We start from the raw sequence: 14,797 nt of genomic DNA on the forward strand, positions 1-14,797 counted from the left end.
TAGGTAATATATATATATATATATATATCAGTTCAGTTGTATCCCTGGCAGGGCTGCCTCCTCGTAGCCTCCGCTCAACAACACAAACACGGACCACCTTCTTTGGTGCAAAGAGTTTTATTCGCTCAACTGCATCGATGTCGTCATAACGTTTCGGCTCTCCCTGAGCCTTGATCACATGACATATCACATGATATATATATATATATGTATGTATATATATATATATATATATATATATATATATATATATATATATATATATATATGTGAGAGCTACTAGTTGCACAGCTGGCAGGGTGCACTCTGGAACTGACAATACTCTGTAGGCTCGTCCATCAAAGTGTAGCGGCCTGACGCGTTTCGGAGAGATTCCTTTTTCAAAGGCCGTGACTGTGTGTGCGCTGGCTCCTCCATCACACCCTTTATTACAGATATGCTGCCTCCTGATAGGTTGTCACTCCAATGAGCGTTACAGCATTCCCCCAGTGCATTTTGGTCAAGGTAGTGTGGCGTATATGTCCCCTCTGATGGGTGTCAGCGAACATGCAGTCACTGATGCAAAGCCCGGAATGGGTCCCAAAGGTGAACGAGTCTTGATTCCAGGATCAGTTCCCTCGAAATTGTTGGTCAAGTGTCCCAACAGTTCGACACGCTTCCATTCTCGCATTGGTGCACCCTCGCGGCAGTGCCCGCCGCGTGAAATGTGAGAGCTACTAGTTGCACAGCTGGCAGGGTGCACTCTGGAACTGACAATACTCTGTAGGCTCGTCCATCAAAGTGTAGCGGCCTGACGCGTTTCGGAGAGATTCCTTTTTCAAAGGCCGTGACTGTGTGTGAGCTGGCTCCTCCGTCACACCCTTTATTACAGATATGCTGCCTCCTGATAGGTTGTCGCAACTATAACTCACGCGACCGCAATCCTCTGCTGAAGACGTCAGATATTACATCACTGTACTTAGACACTTATTTACCCATGTCTTCTTCCATTAATCTTTAGCTATACATATATTACAAATATTTATTTTTCATAAAGACACATATGTTATCAGTGATGTAATATCTGACGTCATCAGCAGAGGATTGCGGTCGCGTGAGTTATAGTTGCCTGCACTAACTATAACGGGGGAATTTCATTGGTTTTTTACGAGTGAAATGTCCAGCTAACTATAACATGTGTGAAAACTATGGTTTTTTAAGTGAATTTGCAAGGTTTTTTAAATGCTAATTCGTAACTATAACGTGTGTGAAACCTATGGTTTTTTCAGTGAATTTGTACGTTTTTTTAAATGCTAAGTTATGTATTTATAAAAAAAAATTTTTTAGGTTTTTCACCGTGCGCGCGCCGTGATTTTTTTAAAAAAAAATTGTTTTTTTCTCCCTTGGGGGTCCTTCTGTGACCCCCTGACCAAGGCTAGGGGGTCAGGAATTGTCCACTCTGCCCCCTTTTCACCCCCTCAGACTGCGAGAGACAAAATGGTGGCCGACACTTCCTGGTTTCGACCGATTCGAATGTTTACCGACATCTAACAACCAATCAGAATTGCGCTCGCGCGCGGAAGGGTGCGCGCACAGTGCGCGCACGGTGCGCATATAGATATTGATATGCTTTTAAATGCTATTTTCTCAGGGAATACTGAACAGATTTACACCAGACCGGCAAAAGGCACTTCCTTGACCTTATGGCTACCTCTCTGCCAAATTTCACGAAATTCTGTTCAGCCGTTCGGGCTGTAGCTGCGACTACAGGTCCTATGGAAAAATGCATGGGGAAAATGCGTTTTGGGACCCCCCCTTTTTCCCGGCCCCCGCTTGACGAATCACCCCGAGACTTTTAGGGTAGGAGCTGAGCGGAGCGCCCCATTAGTTTTGAAAATTTCGCGAGGATTCGTCAACCGGCGTCAAAGTTATTCAAAATAGAATTTTGAGATTTCCTATGGAAACTAGGTTGTAACTATAACTATCTACTGGCGACCGCCAATAGATAATATATATATATATAAGCTCTCCCCAGGCAACACTCACCTGACCCAGCTCCCTTCTGGGAACTGTAGTTTGAGGTGAAGCTGTCATCATGTGACCTGTGGTCAAGCGGACTACCGCCTATGGGAGAGGCTTACACTGTTTAAATGTGGGGTGGAGCTTTATCCTAAAACATGGCGGCATCTGAAGAAGGCTCTTAAGCCGAAATGCATTATGCCCATTTTATTTGCTGGATTAAAAGGTCTTTCAACGTCCCCCTGTGAGGTCTCTGCTTCTTCGGTTGGAGGAGGGTTTGTTTCATATATATATATATATATATATATATTCACTGAAAAAACCATAGGTTTCACACACGTTATAGTTAGGAATTAGCATTTAAAAAACCTTGCAAATTCACTTAAAAAACCATAGGTTTCACACATGTTATAGTTAGCTGGGCATTTCACTCGTGAAAAACCATTGAAATTTCCACGTTATAGTTAGTGCAGGCAACTATAACTCACGCGACCGCAATCCTCTGCTGATGACGTCAGATATTACATCACTGATGACATATGTGTTTTTCTGAAAAAAAAATATTTGTAATATATGTATAGCTAAAAATTAATGGAAGAAGACATGGGTAAATAAGTGTCTAAATACAGTATTAGCATCAACAGAGGATTGCGGTCGCGTGAGTTATAGTATAGATATGAACAAAGAATTAGTTTGGAAATTTCATGAAGATTCATCAAACGACGCCAAAGTTATAAGCAAAACAAAAAATGCTCTTCCTTGGAAACATGGTCCTAACTATAACTACCTACCAATATATATATTCACTGAAAAAAACATAGGTTTCACACAAGTTATAGTTAGCTGTACATTTCACTCGTAAAAAACCAATGAAATTCCACGTTATAGTTAGTGCAGGCAACTATAACTCACGCGACCGCAATCCTCTGCTGATGCTAATACTACGTAACGTGGGCACGCGGTGCGCATAGCGCACCGTGCGCCCACTGCGCGTGCACGGAGCACGAAGCACACCGTACGCGCACGGTGAAAAAACTTTAAATAAATAAATAAATACATAATTTAGCATTTAAAAAAACGTACAAATTCACTGAAAAAACCATAGGTTTCACACACGTTATAGTTAGGAATTAGCATTTAAAAAACCTTGCAAATTCACTGAAAAAACCATAGGTTTCACACAAGTTATAGTTAGCTGTACATTTCACTTGTAAAAAACCAATGAAATTCCACGTTATAGTTAGTGCAGGCAACTATAACTCACGCGACCGCAATCCTCTGCTAATGACATATGTGTCTTTATGAAAAAAAAATATTTGTAATATATGTATAGCTAAAATTTAATGGAAGAAGACATGGGCAAATAAGTGTCTAAATACAGTATTAGCATCAGCAGAGGATTGCGGTCGCGTGAGTTATAGTTGCCTGCACTAACTATAACGTGGAATTTCATTGGTTTTTTACGAGTGAAATGTACAGCTAACTATAACTTGTGTGAAACCTATGGTTTTTTCAGTGAATATATATATTGGTAGGTAGTTATAGTTAGGACCAGGTTTCCAAGGAAGAACATTTTTTGTTTTGCTTATAACTTTGGCGTCGTTTGATGAATCTTCATGAAATTTCCAAACTAATTCTTTGTTCATATCAGCTCCTATGTGGGAAGTTTGGGGGTGATTCATCAAGGGGGGGCCGAGAAAAAGGGGGGTCCCAAAACGTGTATTCTCCATGTTAATTCCCATAGGAAACTTTAGACAGGCTACAGGTCGAAAGGGTCAACGGAATTAAACCAAATTTGGCAGGGAGAAGGGTCTTGGTATAGAAAGCACACTTTTGTTTATGTGGTGTAAATCTGTTCATAGTTTTTGAGAAATATCTAAATTTACAGATATCGACATTTGGGAATTCTGCCATCTGATTGGCTGAGGCGTTACGACCACAAGCTTGCTGCTTAGTGGCTGCGAGCGGTTGCAACTAGGAAGTGTTGGCCGCCATTTTGTGATTCAGTTAAAGCGAGTAAGGGGACAAAAGGGTGAAAAAAGTGGGAAAGAGGAGGGTAGGAGCACTGTAACCTCTGTGGGGTGTTTAGGGTATGCTATAGACGAGGTGCGAAGCAAAGTATTCACCCCTAGCGGTGTGAAAGTGCTGGGCTATGGAAATTAAGTGAGGTATTGCCTAGAGTCTAATGCTGCTAAGGTGAGCTGGTGCGGGAGTCGGGGATTAAAGCGTGAGCCCACATTGTGTGTCTTTTGCTGTGAAGTCATGTGCCCTGGCTGCTGCACTACACCTGTGGAAGTATTGTCAGCATGTATTTATACCTACTAGGACAAACTACTGACCCGTACTGGTCTCAAAGTCCTGGAGTACGGGAAATATGTGAGGTATTGTGTACAGTCTCATGCTGCTAAGCTGAGCTGCTGTCGGACTAAGGGATGAAGGCGTGAGTCCAAACCGTGTGTCATATGCTGTGAAGTCATGTGCTCTGGCCGCTGTGCCACATCTGTCCAAGTAGTGTCAGTATGTAGTTATACCTACTCGGAGGAACTTTTGTTTCGAACATTGTAACTTGTGTATGGTGCTTAGGGGGTGTTATACAGGGAGTGGAAAGCTAAATTCGCGCGTATCAAATCAATTTGGTATTTGTAAAGCGCAAACTACTCTCCCCTATGGGGGAGTAGAGGTGGGGATCAAAGCGAGAGCTCTGTGCTGCAAAGTCAGATGGTCTGGGCGCTGCGTCACAGCTGTGTGGAGAATACATTTTGGGGAGGGTGTGGGAGTTGCCGTTACCTGGCCCTATAATAGCGGGCCTAAGTTGTCAGTTATAGGGTGGCTCTAAAAAGAGCCCTTGTGTTGATTAGTTAGAGCTACATATAAGTGCGGATGCACAGCTTCAAGGTTTTCAGGAAAACTCGATTTCCGTGATCTGTGAAGTGTACTCTATCACTTCTGTAGATATCATCCATATCAAAACGTATGTTGTTGTTGTAGATTGATCCCAATTTGTGGTCTCTGAGGTATGCAGACACAGTTTTGTTGAGTTCCTTCCTAGATTTTTCAATCTGAGGACAAAATTGTTTTGACCATTTCCACTTCTGACTTTGGCATATACTGGCATATAGAAAGACAGTTTGAGGGAAAAGTAACATCAATTATCCAAAGGTGTCCTTCATAAGCATTTCCAAACCTACCCCAGTCAACGTGCCTAGGTCGTTTCCACCACAGTGCACAATCATGAGGTCAGGGTGTTGGAGATGCAAACAGGTTTTAACCAAAGGCCACAATTGGTGCCACTTCAATCCTCTCTGTGCAAACCATTGAATGTCCACATTTTGTATACCTAGGTCTAAGCCAATACGTCTCTGTTCTGCATACCTCTTGCACCAGAAAATATAGCTATGTCCTACAATCCACACTAGCATTTTGAAGGTATGGCTTGAAGGTATGGAAAGATGTCTGTAGCTCATGCAGTTCCTTGGTAGAATAAGAGATATGTTTAAAGATGGGGAACTACTTTTTATTGCCATACCAAACGATACGTGATTGGGAGACGAAAAGCATTCTTTTTCAAAAGTAGGGTGCACATTAGTTTTGTGGAAAAGCATCTTTGTGATTGGTTAAGAAAAAGCAGTTTCAATGTGGAGTACATATCATAGGATAAAAGTTGTCAACTCAACCACACCTGCTACTTGCATTTGGAAGGCACTGTTCGAACTTAAAACAATCGTGAACTTTTAACCTGCACGTGCCGTTAAATGTTCGAGAAAATGTTGCAAAAAAATGTGGTTAAGTTTAAAAAGATTGATGAACTTTTAACCTGCACGTGTTGTAGTGTTCTAGAAAGTGTGTTGATAGAATACATTGCACTTGTGAATTCTATGTGTTGTTGAATATTAAAAAAAACTGTTTATAAGGAAAATTAAAAAGAAATCAAAAAAGAAATCAAGAGAGAGAAGTTTTGAAACCTAAAAGAATCAAGGAACTATTCTAATTTGTTCTTTAAATGTATTTATGTGTGGAGCAACAAAATTATAGACAGAACAGCACTAGGAAGAGGAAGAAGCAGGGAGTGGGGGATGGGGGAGATGGGCAGAATGGCAGACATGCACAATTAAGTATAATACAAGTATAGACAAACAATGGCCAAAATGAAATACACCAACAAGGAGCACAAGTCACACAACTGGCCAACATCACACCAGTGAACGAGCATAGAAGTGAAAACCACGCTGCATTCATAGAGGATGTGTACAAAGGCGGTTGTTGGTGTTGTGGAATGTCTGCGACCGTGGTCATCATGGATGAGATGCCCAGCACGTGGCACATTGGCGAGTTCACCGTCTGTTACGTTGCAAACAGCTGCTCCTCCCACGAGCTGCCACACTTTTGGACGGTGCGGTGTTGTATCTCGTGCACTCGTATGGCACACCATTGAAATGCCTATTTGCGCATGTGCTGCTGCATTCCAACTACACCATCACAGTGCCGTTTGGAGGTGGTGCATGCCACTTTACAACATCGACTGCTGCAGCCCTTGTGGCAGGCCACACCAGAACACAGAGACACACTTATCGCACTTCCTGTACACGGAGATGTCCGAGACACCCCGTTCCCGTTGTCGGATAGGCACACCCCTGAGCTGACCTGTGTACTACGGACCAGCACATGCCGGTTGTGCATGCAGGAGGATGCGTGCGTAGCTACATGTCCAGGCTCACTGCCAAAGCTGAGGTGATAGTACTGCTCCGTAGCTAAACGGTAACAGCTGCTGTTTGTTCTGTTTACTGTCTCTGACGCCGTCCTTGCACTATTGCGCGCTTTGCACCGCTGACAATCATCCTGGTTTTAAAAGTTTAAAAATATTGCTTTTATATTGTGTATTGTAATGAATATAAGTTTTTAAGCTTACCTTTGCCGCCAGTACTCTCAGTAGACATTACCCCTGACCCCGGTCCGTCACGGCATGTGCCGATTGTACTGAGGGTTGCATAGGGGTTGCACAACTTCCGGTTTCGGTCGGAAACTCAGGTGCGCGTTCTAGCGTTTCCCCCACAATTTCCTTACTTTAGCGGGGCGAGGGCGCGGACGCGCGCAGCACTGCTCCATAGCTAAATGGTAACGGCTGCTGTTTGTTCTGTTTACTGTCTCTGACGCCATCCTTGCACTATTGCGCGCTTTGCACCTCTGACAATCGTCATGGTTTTAAAAGTTTTAAAATATTGCTTTTATATTGTGTATTGTAATGAATCTAAGTTTTTAAGCTTACCTTTGCTGCCAGTACTCTCAGAAGACATTACCCCTGACCCCGGTCCGTCACGGCGTGTACGGAGGGTCGCATAGGGGTTGCACAGCTTCCGGTTTCGGTCGGAAGCTCAGGTGCGCGTTCTAGCGTTTCCCCCACAATTTCCTTACTTTAGCGGGGCGAGGGTGCGCACAGCGGTGCGTCGGCGGCGCGCCGAAGGCGCGCCAAAGGCAAGCCCGTGTGCGCCCGTCCTTGCCTGGCAGCGCCCAGCGGCCAAAAACCCTGTCAGTGTCGTTTAGGATACACCAAGACACGTCCTTCTTTGTCTCAAAGTATCCTTGGACAACTCTGTCGTGTGATCGGATGACAATGGGGCTTATTCAATATTCGAGTGCCCAACTCAAAGACCTAAATGCCTTCTCCACGAATAGCACTTGCACTTTTGAAAAGGACTTGCTCCAATGCCCTGAAATTAGGCGTTTATCCAGTCTAACCAATGCAGTCTTACCCGCCAGTCCCAGGCCGCAGAGGAATCGTGAAGCCCCCCTCCCCTCATTGAAAGATATTTATTTTAACGCCCGTTCTGTCTCCAAACATTCTTTGGTGATATGGGATTTACTGGATCAAACTGAGCCAGAAATATGTTTTATCACTGAAACTTGGCTTCAGGAACATGCCGGTCCTGATCTGCATGTAGCCTTTCCTTCTGATTATGAAACGATTCGTATTGATAGGAAAGAGAAAAGGGGGGGTGGTCTTTTAATTGCTTATAAATGCACTTTAACAATCAGCGCTTTGGAAAATGTATCATGCAGTCAGATGGAAATCTGCATTTTTAAAATTATTGGTCTTCTAAGTGGGTCTTGTAGAGGAGCCCTGGTCTACCGTCCCCCTGGTATGAAAGGGGACTTTTCGGATCAACTAGTTGAAACCATAGCCCCACATGTTATAGACTCCGACAACTTCCTTCTCCTTGGTGATTTCAATCACCATGCGGAATTGCTCCACAACCAGGACACAGACAAATTACTCTCAAATATGAACTCTCTTGGTCTGGTTCAAATGGTGGCTGGGTCCACCCATTACGCAGGCCATACGCTTGACCTTCTTTTCTCTAATGCACTGGAACTAGTCATTGAAACCCCGGAGCCTCTGTTATGGACTGACCATTTCCTGTTGGAATTCACTATCCCTACTGCCCTTAGAAAGAAATCACACTCTGACAACAACCAAGTATCTTGCAGGCCTTGGCGTAAAGTAACGTCACCACTATTCAAAGATAAGTTCTGTCCTTATCCCTTAAACCCCGAGGCGAGTGTTAGTGACGATGCTGCACAATTAAATAACGCAATTCTAACTACACTGGATCTCATTGCCCCGACACAGATCATCAGGTCCAAGAATCGGACCTCCTCCTGGTTCACGGATCATTTAAAAATCTCCCAAAAATTGTGTCGCACCGCAGAAAAACTGTGGCGGAAAACAAAACGCTCAGCAGATCGTGAAAGCTATCAAAAACTACACGCTAGTTACATGCGCGAAATTAAACTAGCTAAAAAAACTCACCTGGTAAGTCGGATAACTAAGGCAGAAAATTCCTCAAAGGAACTATACCATATCTTTAAAGAATTCACTACTGCTGCTAATGAACATACTGTTCCCGTCTCTCAAAACTGGACAGATTCCTTATCAGAATTCTTTGAGGAAAAAATTATGAATATTCACAAAACTTTCCCCACCACCTCCGACCACGGGCACATTGAACCTCTGTGTCCTTTACTTGACCCGTGTGAACTCCTGACCGATTTTACGGAGTGTGACCTTAAGTCTGTCACCATGGCCATGACTAAAATAAAATCTGGCTCCCCCGCTGATCCTTTCCCTTCTAAATTTTTTCCAATTATGGCACCTACAGTTCTACCAGGGCTGGTCAGTCTATTTAATAAATCCTTGGCTGAATCCGAGTTTCCTTTATGTTGGAAGACTGCCAGAATCAGACCAATCTTGAAGAAGCCTTCGGCAGATCCAGAGATACTTTTGAATTACCGGCCAATCTCTCTATTACCCTATTTCGGGAAAATATTGGAGTCCTTGGTAAATAAACAGTTGGTGTGCCACCTTGAAAGCCACGGACTTTTGGATCCCTCGCAATCTGGCTTCAGAGCAGCTCACAGCACTGAGACCGCTCTGGTAGAGGTCACCGATAACATCAGACTAGCTCTGGACAAACATCAGTCAGCGATCCTCATTCTGCTCAACCTGTCGGCTGCCTTCGACACCATTTCCCATCGTATTCTTGAACGACGTCTCTGGGAGGTTGGTGTCAGGGGGCAGGTCTTGAAATGGTTCATCAGCTACTTGAAGGATCGCAAAACTATTGTCCAGATGGGTAATACCACCTCTAGTGAGTGGCCAGTAACAATGGGTGTGCCCCAGGGCTCTATTTTGAGCCCTACTCTTTTTAATATTTACATGGCCACCCTAGCTGCTGTGATCAGAACTCATGTCTTCGCCGTCTTGTCCTATGCGGACGATACACAGATCCTGGTCACGTTGGGCCCTGATCCCAACGATACTAAGAAGCGTTTTAAAGACTGTTTGATCCATGTGGACAAATGGATGACATCGAATCATCTTCAGTTAAATGGGACCAAGTCTGAGATCATGCTTTTTGGTAAAGCGACCAACCACTGGACGCAGGATTGGTGGCCTTCCAGGCTTGGCCCATGTCCTCCTCACAAGAACTTAGTCCGGAACATAGGATTCCACATGGACAACTGCCTGTCCATGAAGGGGCATGTGAATCATATTATTGGTACCTGCTTCGGTGTTATGCGGAGCCTTCGTAAAGTCTTCAAATGGCTCGCTCTCGAGGCCCGCAGACCCCTAATACAAGGTCTAATAATTAACAGAATGGACTATGGCAATGCTCTTCTGTTATCAATTAATTCTGATCTCCTAGACAGACTTCAGGTTCTCCAGAACACTGCTGCGAGGCTGGTCCTCGACCGCCCATATAGATCGCCGTCGGCACCTTGCCTGAAAACCCTCCACTGGCTCCCAGTGAGAAAACGTACCCTTTTTAAGACCTTATGTCTAACACACAAACAAATGTATGAAAAAGGTCCTAAATATTGGGTGCAAAAATTACGATGGTACAAACCGTCCAGGGCACTGCGTTCTAGTGACTCACCTCTGCTCGCCCCTCTCAAGATCCACACTGTTAGACAGGGCGGGCGCGCCTTCTCATTCCTGGCTCCAGCTTCTTGGAACAAAATGCCATTTGAACTTCGCAGCACGTCAGACCACAACTGTTTCCGTAAGAGATTGAAGACCTGGCTGTTTGGATAATAGCCGTCGGCCCCATCTTCTTACCTGCTCTCAGCAGCCTGCAAGCGCCATGAGACTCGCAAGAGTGATATGTGCGCGATATAAATACCCCTGACTTGACTTGATAGTACACTGTGATGTTGCAGGGCTGGTGCCTATCATGCTAACACAATGACCAGAGGGACACACTTGCTCAGATGCGGGTTTGGGGGGCGTTGGCAGTCCCGGAGTTGTTCCAAAGAGTCTTGTGGCGCTCATGGGTATCCCTGTATCATGCTCATTTATTTTATGGCACCTGTGGGTGTTCTGGTGTGCCTCTTGGCTGTGTTCTCTTTCATGGTGCAGGCAGTCATCCTGCTTAACACCATCAGAAAGCAGGTGTAAAATCCCTGGTGCTAACGTGGCTTATCGCCGGAATTTGTTTCGCATTGCAGTTGGTGTGAAAGTTGTGATGTGATTTTTTGTGTGTGCAGGACAATATACGAACTGGGCAGTGTATCTCGTCAAGATCCAGCACATGAGGCACGATTCCCAATCAATATAAATACAATGAGGTTTCGTAAATGATTTTGTGTGTACACTGTGGGTGCAGCCACTACGTCAGTGCAATTCAATATAGGATTTTAGTATTTAGAATAAATTGCAAAGGTGCACCTCGTATCTTTTCACACGGAAAAAGCTAGTCTGCATTTCATTATCAGCACTTTAATAGAAATAAAGTTGAGATAAATCTAACACACTATTCAGAAGTTGGTGGAAACTGCAGACATCACCAGTATTCCAGTGATAAGTCCTACAAAATTTATGACCACGGTGGACTTCATCAAATAACAGTAATAAGAACAAGAAAGAGTTACACAGCAGTTAAGAAAACAACCAGAAATGTTATTAATTTTTTTTTCAAACTGTATTTTTTTATTAACATATATGAACGATAAAGTCATAAACAAAATTTATCAAAAAAATACAAAATACCAAGGTGGAACCCTGCTGTGGGGACCATGGATGTGGACGACAGAGCCTGGAAAATAAAGCACAAAATAAGGACGTGTGTAATGCGCATATCAAAGGAGAGAGACCTAGAGAAAAAGAGAAGGCAAAAAAAAAGCCAGAGAGAAAAAGAGAGAGAAGGAAAGAAAGGGAGTGAGAAAGGGAGAAGGAAGAGAGAGTTAGAGAGATAGAAGGAAAAGAAGGAAGAGAGAGAGACAGAGAGAGAGATAGAGAGAGAGGGAGAGAGAGAGAGAGAGAGAGAGAGAGAGAGAGAGAGAGAGAGAGAGACACTGCTGCCCCTGTGTATCCATGAGCAAATAATTACCTGGTGCCACCAGAGTGTGCAGCAGTGGGCACTCCACGTCCCTGTCAAAACTCCGCGCATCCCAGATATGTCGCTGAGTCCTGAATGGCGGAGACCACATCAGGTGCTTGGTGGATCTCACAGATGTCGCTGAGTCCTGAGTCATGAAAGGCAGAGACCACATCATCTTCTCCACGGCCCGGCAGATCTCACACATGTCGCTGAGTCCTGAGTCATCAATGGCGGAGACCACATCAGCTTTTGGGGCCTCTAAGCTTGTGGAAGTTACGTTTGTGCCATATGGTGGTAGGCCCCTGATGGCCATAGGAGCTTCGGGTGGCACTAAACCTGTGCATCTGAAGTCCGCGCCAAGGGGGTGGTAGGCCCCTAAGGGCTATACAGATTAGGGTGCTAGTAACCTTCTAAGGAAGTTTTGAAAGACTCTTTATGGTTGAGACATGTGGAGCGTCTGGCATTTAGTCAGCACCGGCAATAAAGGATGTGACATTGTCGATCTATTATATTTGAGTGGTCACATGGCCTGTGACGCATGTGTCGGACGGGTGTGGTGTGTGTGCAAACCTGCCCAGAGGGTGTGGGCGGGAGATATGGAGAACTAGACCACTGACCTGCACACCAACAGCGAGTACGCCTGCGACAGGTAGCTATGTGGGGCCATAGTCGGAACGTAATCTGAGTGGCGTGGCGTACGAAGGAACAGGGCAGGGATAGCTACAATGGTGCGGATGGCACGTAGTACTGTGTCTGTGAGTGGAGTGAATGGGCCGCAGTTGTCCTTCTGCGAACCTGGGTGAGAACTGTTCATAACTCACACTACATAAGTATTGAAAAATAATTTTGTGATTCAGTCCGTCAGCTGGCATTTGTCCGAGGTATTTGTGAAAACATATCGGAGTTCTTTCTGTGATAGATACCCCTTTGACACTGCCTCTCTCCACATCAGCAGGTAACGCACCCTCTTCCCACATTACCATCATACCCCCAACAACCTTCTTGGACCCGGAAGTGTCCCTGTGCGGTTGGACAAAGAAGAGTCATGTATAGATTTACATATAAAAAAAATTATTTAAAGAAATGAACAACAAATAAGACTGAAGGGAGTCTGGTGCTGTGGTCGCTGGCACGAATTTGGGGGTGACTGCCATTCAGGATTCAGGACACAGTTACACATGGGGGATCGCTTTGTGTTAAAGAGGGTTAGTGGCACGACGTGCTGTTGGCCTTGCATATGGAAATATGCCTCACTGATCAGAGGGAGTCTGGTGCTGTGGTCGCTGCCACGGACTTGGGGTGACTGCCATTCAGGACTCGGGACACAGTTACACACGTGGGATCGGCTTGTGTTAAAGAGGGTTAGTGGGACTAGGTGTCGCCGGCCTTGCATATCGAAATATGCCTCACAAATCGAAGGGAGTATGTTGTGTGGTTGCTGCCTCGGACTTGGGCTCACTGCCATTCAGGACTCAGGACACAGTTACACATGTGGGATCGGCTTCTGTTAAAGAGGGTTAGTGGCACCAGAAGTATTGAGAGTGTATGAGCCTGTGATGATGCTTGGTGTGGACGGGCCGCACTGAGAGCAATGTGTCTTGGCTATAGGACTGCATCATGTGGAATTACGACTCTATCTGAATTATGAGGCCTGGGGATCGTAATGTAGTCAAGAGTTAGCGGTGAGCAAGGGCCCACAGCCATGTGCATACGTTGGTGCCGTCACCGGCATGCGCAGTGCAGGTTCAGTGGCACCACTTGTCGCCAGTCTTCAATATGAAAATACTCCTCACTAATCGAAGGGAGTGTGGTGGTGTGGTCGCTGTCATGAAGTTTTGGGTCACTGCATATGGAAATATGTCTAACGGATCAAAGAGTGTTTGCTGCTGTGGTGTCTGCCATGGACTTGGGGTCACTGCCATTCAGGACTCAGGACACAGTTACACATGTGGGATCGGCTTGTGTTGGACAGTGTTAGTTGGCACCACATGTTCAAAATTCAAATTGCGAAGTCTGCTGCCCGCAGTGTAGACTGCTGAGTGTTCGTTTGTACTTGAAAATGAATTTGGTAATTGTACTAAAAGGTATAACTGATATAAAAATTGTTCAAGAAGAAAGGATACTAAAAGGATATTATGTAGATTTGAGGCCTGTAATAGTTACTTGCCTAGTGACTCTGTAGTTAATGAATTAAGAAATAATTTGCATTGGGAGCCCTAGTGAGTGCAGTGTAGGCGTATGATGAAAAGATTAAATAAGTATAGAATACACTGACGAAGTGTGGTATTTTCTTAGTACAATTTTGTTGTTAGAAATTAGCATTTAAAAATGGAATTGCGAGCTGTACAGCCTGCAGTGTAGACTGCTATTTCATTTTAGTTTTCATTTGAAGATTAATTTGGACATTGTAGTAAAGCTATAACTGATATAAAAAAAAGTTCTTGAAGCAAGGATACTAAAAGGATAATATGTAGGGTGTAGGATTGTGATACTTAGTTGCCTACTGGAGTCTGTAGTTGCATATGGAAATACCCCTCACTGATGAAAGGGAGTGTGGTGGTACGGAGTTGGGTTGACTGTTATTCAGGACTCAGGACACAGTTACACATGTGGGATCGGCTTGTGTTAAAGAGGGTTAGTGGGACTATGTGTCGCTGGCCTTCCATATCGAAATATGCCTCAGTGATCGAAGGGAGTGTGGTGCTGTGGTTTCTGCCAGGGACTTGGGGAGACTGCCATTCAGGACTCAGGACACAGTTACACATGTGGGATCGACTTGTGTTGAACAGGGTTAGTGGTAGTACTAGTTTGAATTTTATAATGAGTATGTGAAACATAGTTGGGATTTTCACTAGAAACTACTTTTAAACTTCACAACTGTATTATCTTCCATTTGTTGATCAACACCTAGACAGATCCAACTG

General features: G+C 44.5%; 1 protein-coding gene across 1 annotated transcript in view; it reads left to right on the forward strand.

Annotated features, from left to right (window-relative positions):
* The window catches only part of ANKFN1 (ankyrin repeat and fibronectin type III domain containing 1), a 1,480,122-nt gene that overhangs the window by 53,418 nt on the left and 1,411,907 nt on the right, over positions 1 to 14,797 (forward strand). The gene's annotated exons all lie outside the window — the stretch shown is intronic.

This window comes from Triturus cristatus, chromosome 7 (genome assembly GCF_964204655.1).
Source record: "Triturus cristatus chromosome 7, aTriCri1.1, whole genome shotgun sequence".
NCBI classification, from domain to species: Eukaryota; Metazoa; Chordata; class Amphibia; order Caudata; family Salamandridae; genus Triturus; species Triturus cristatus.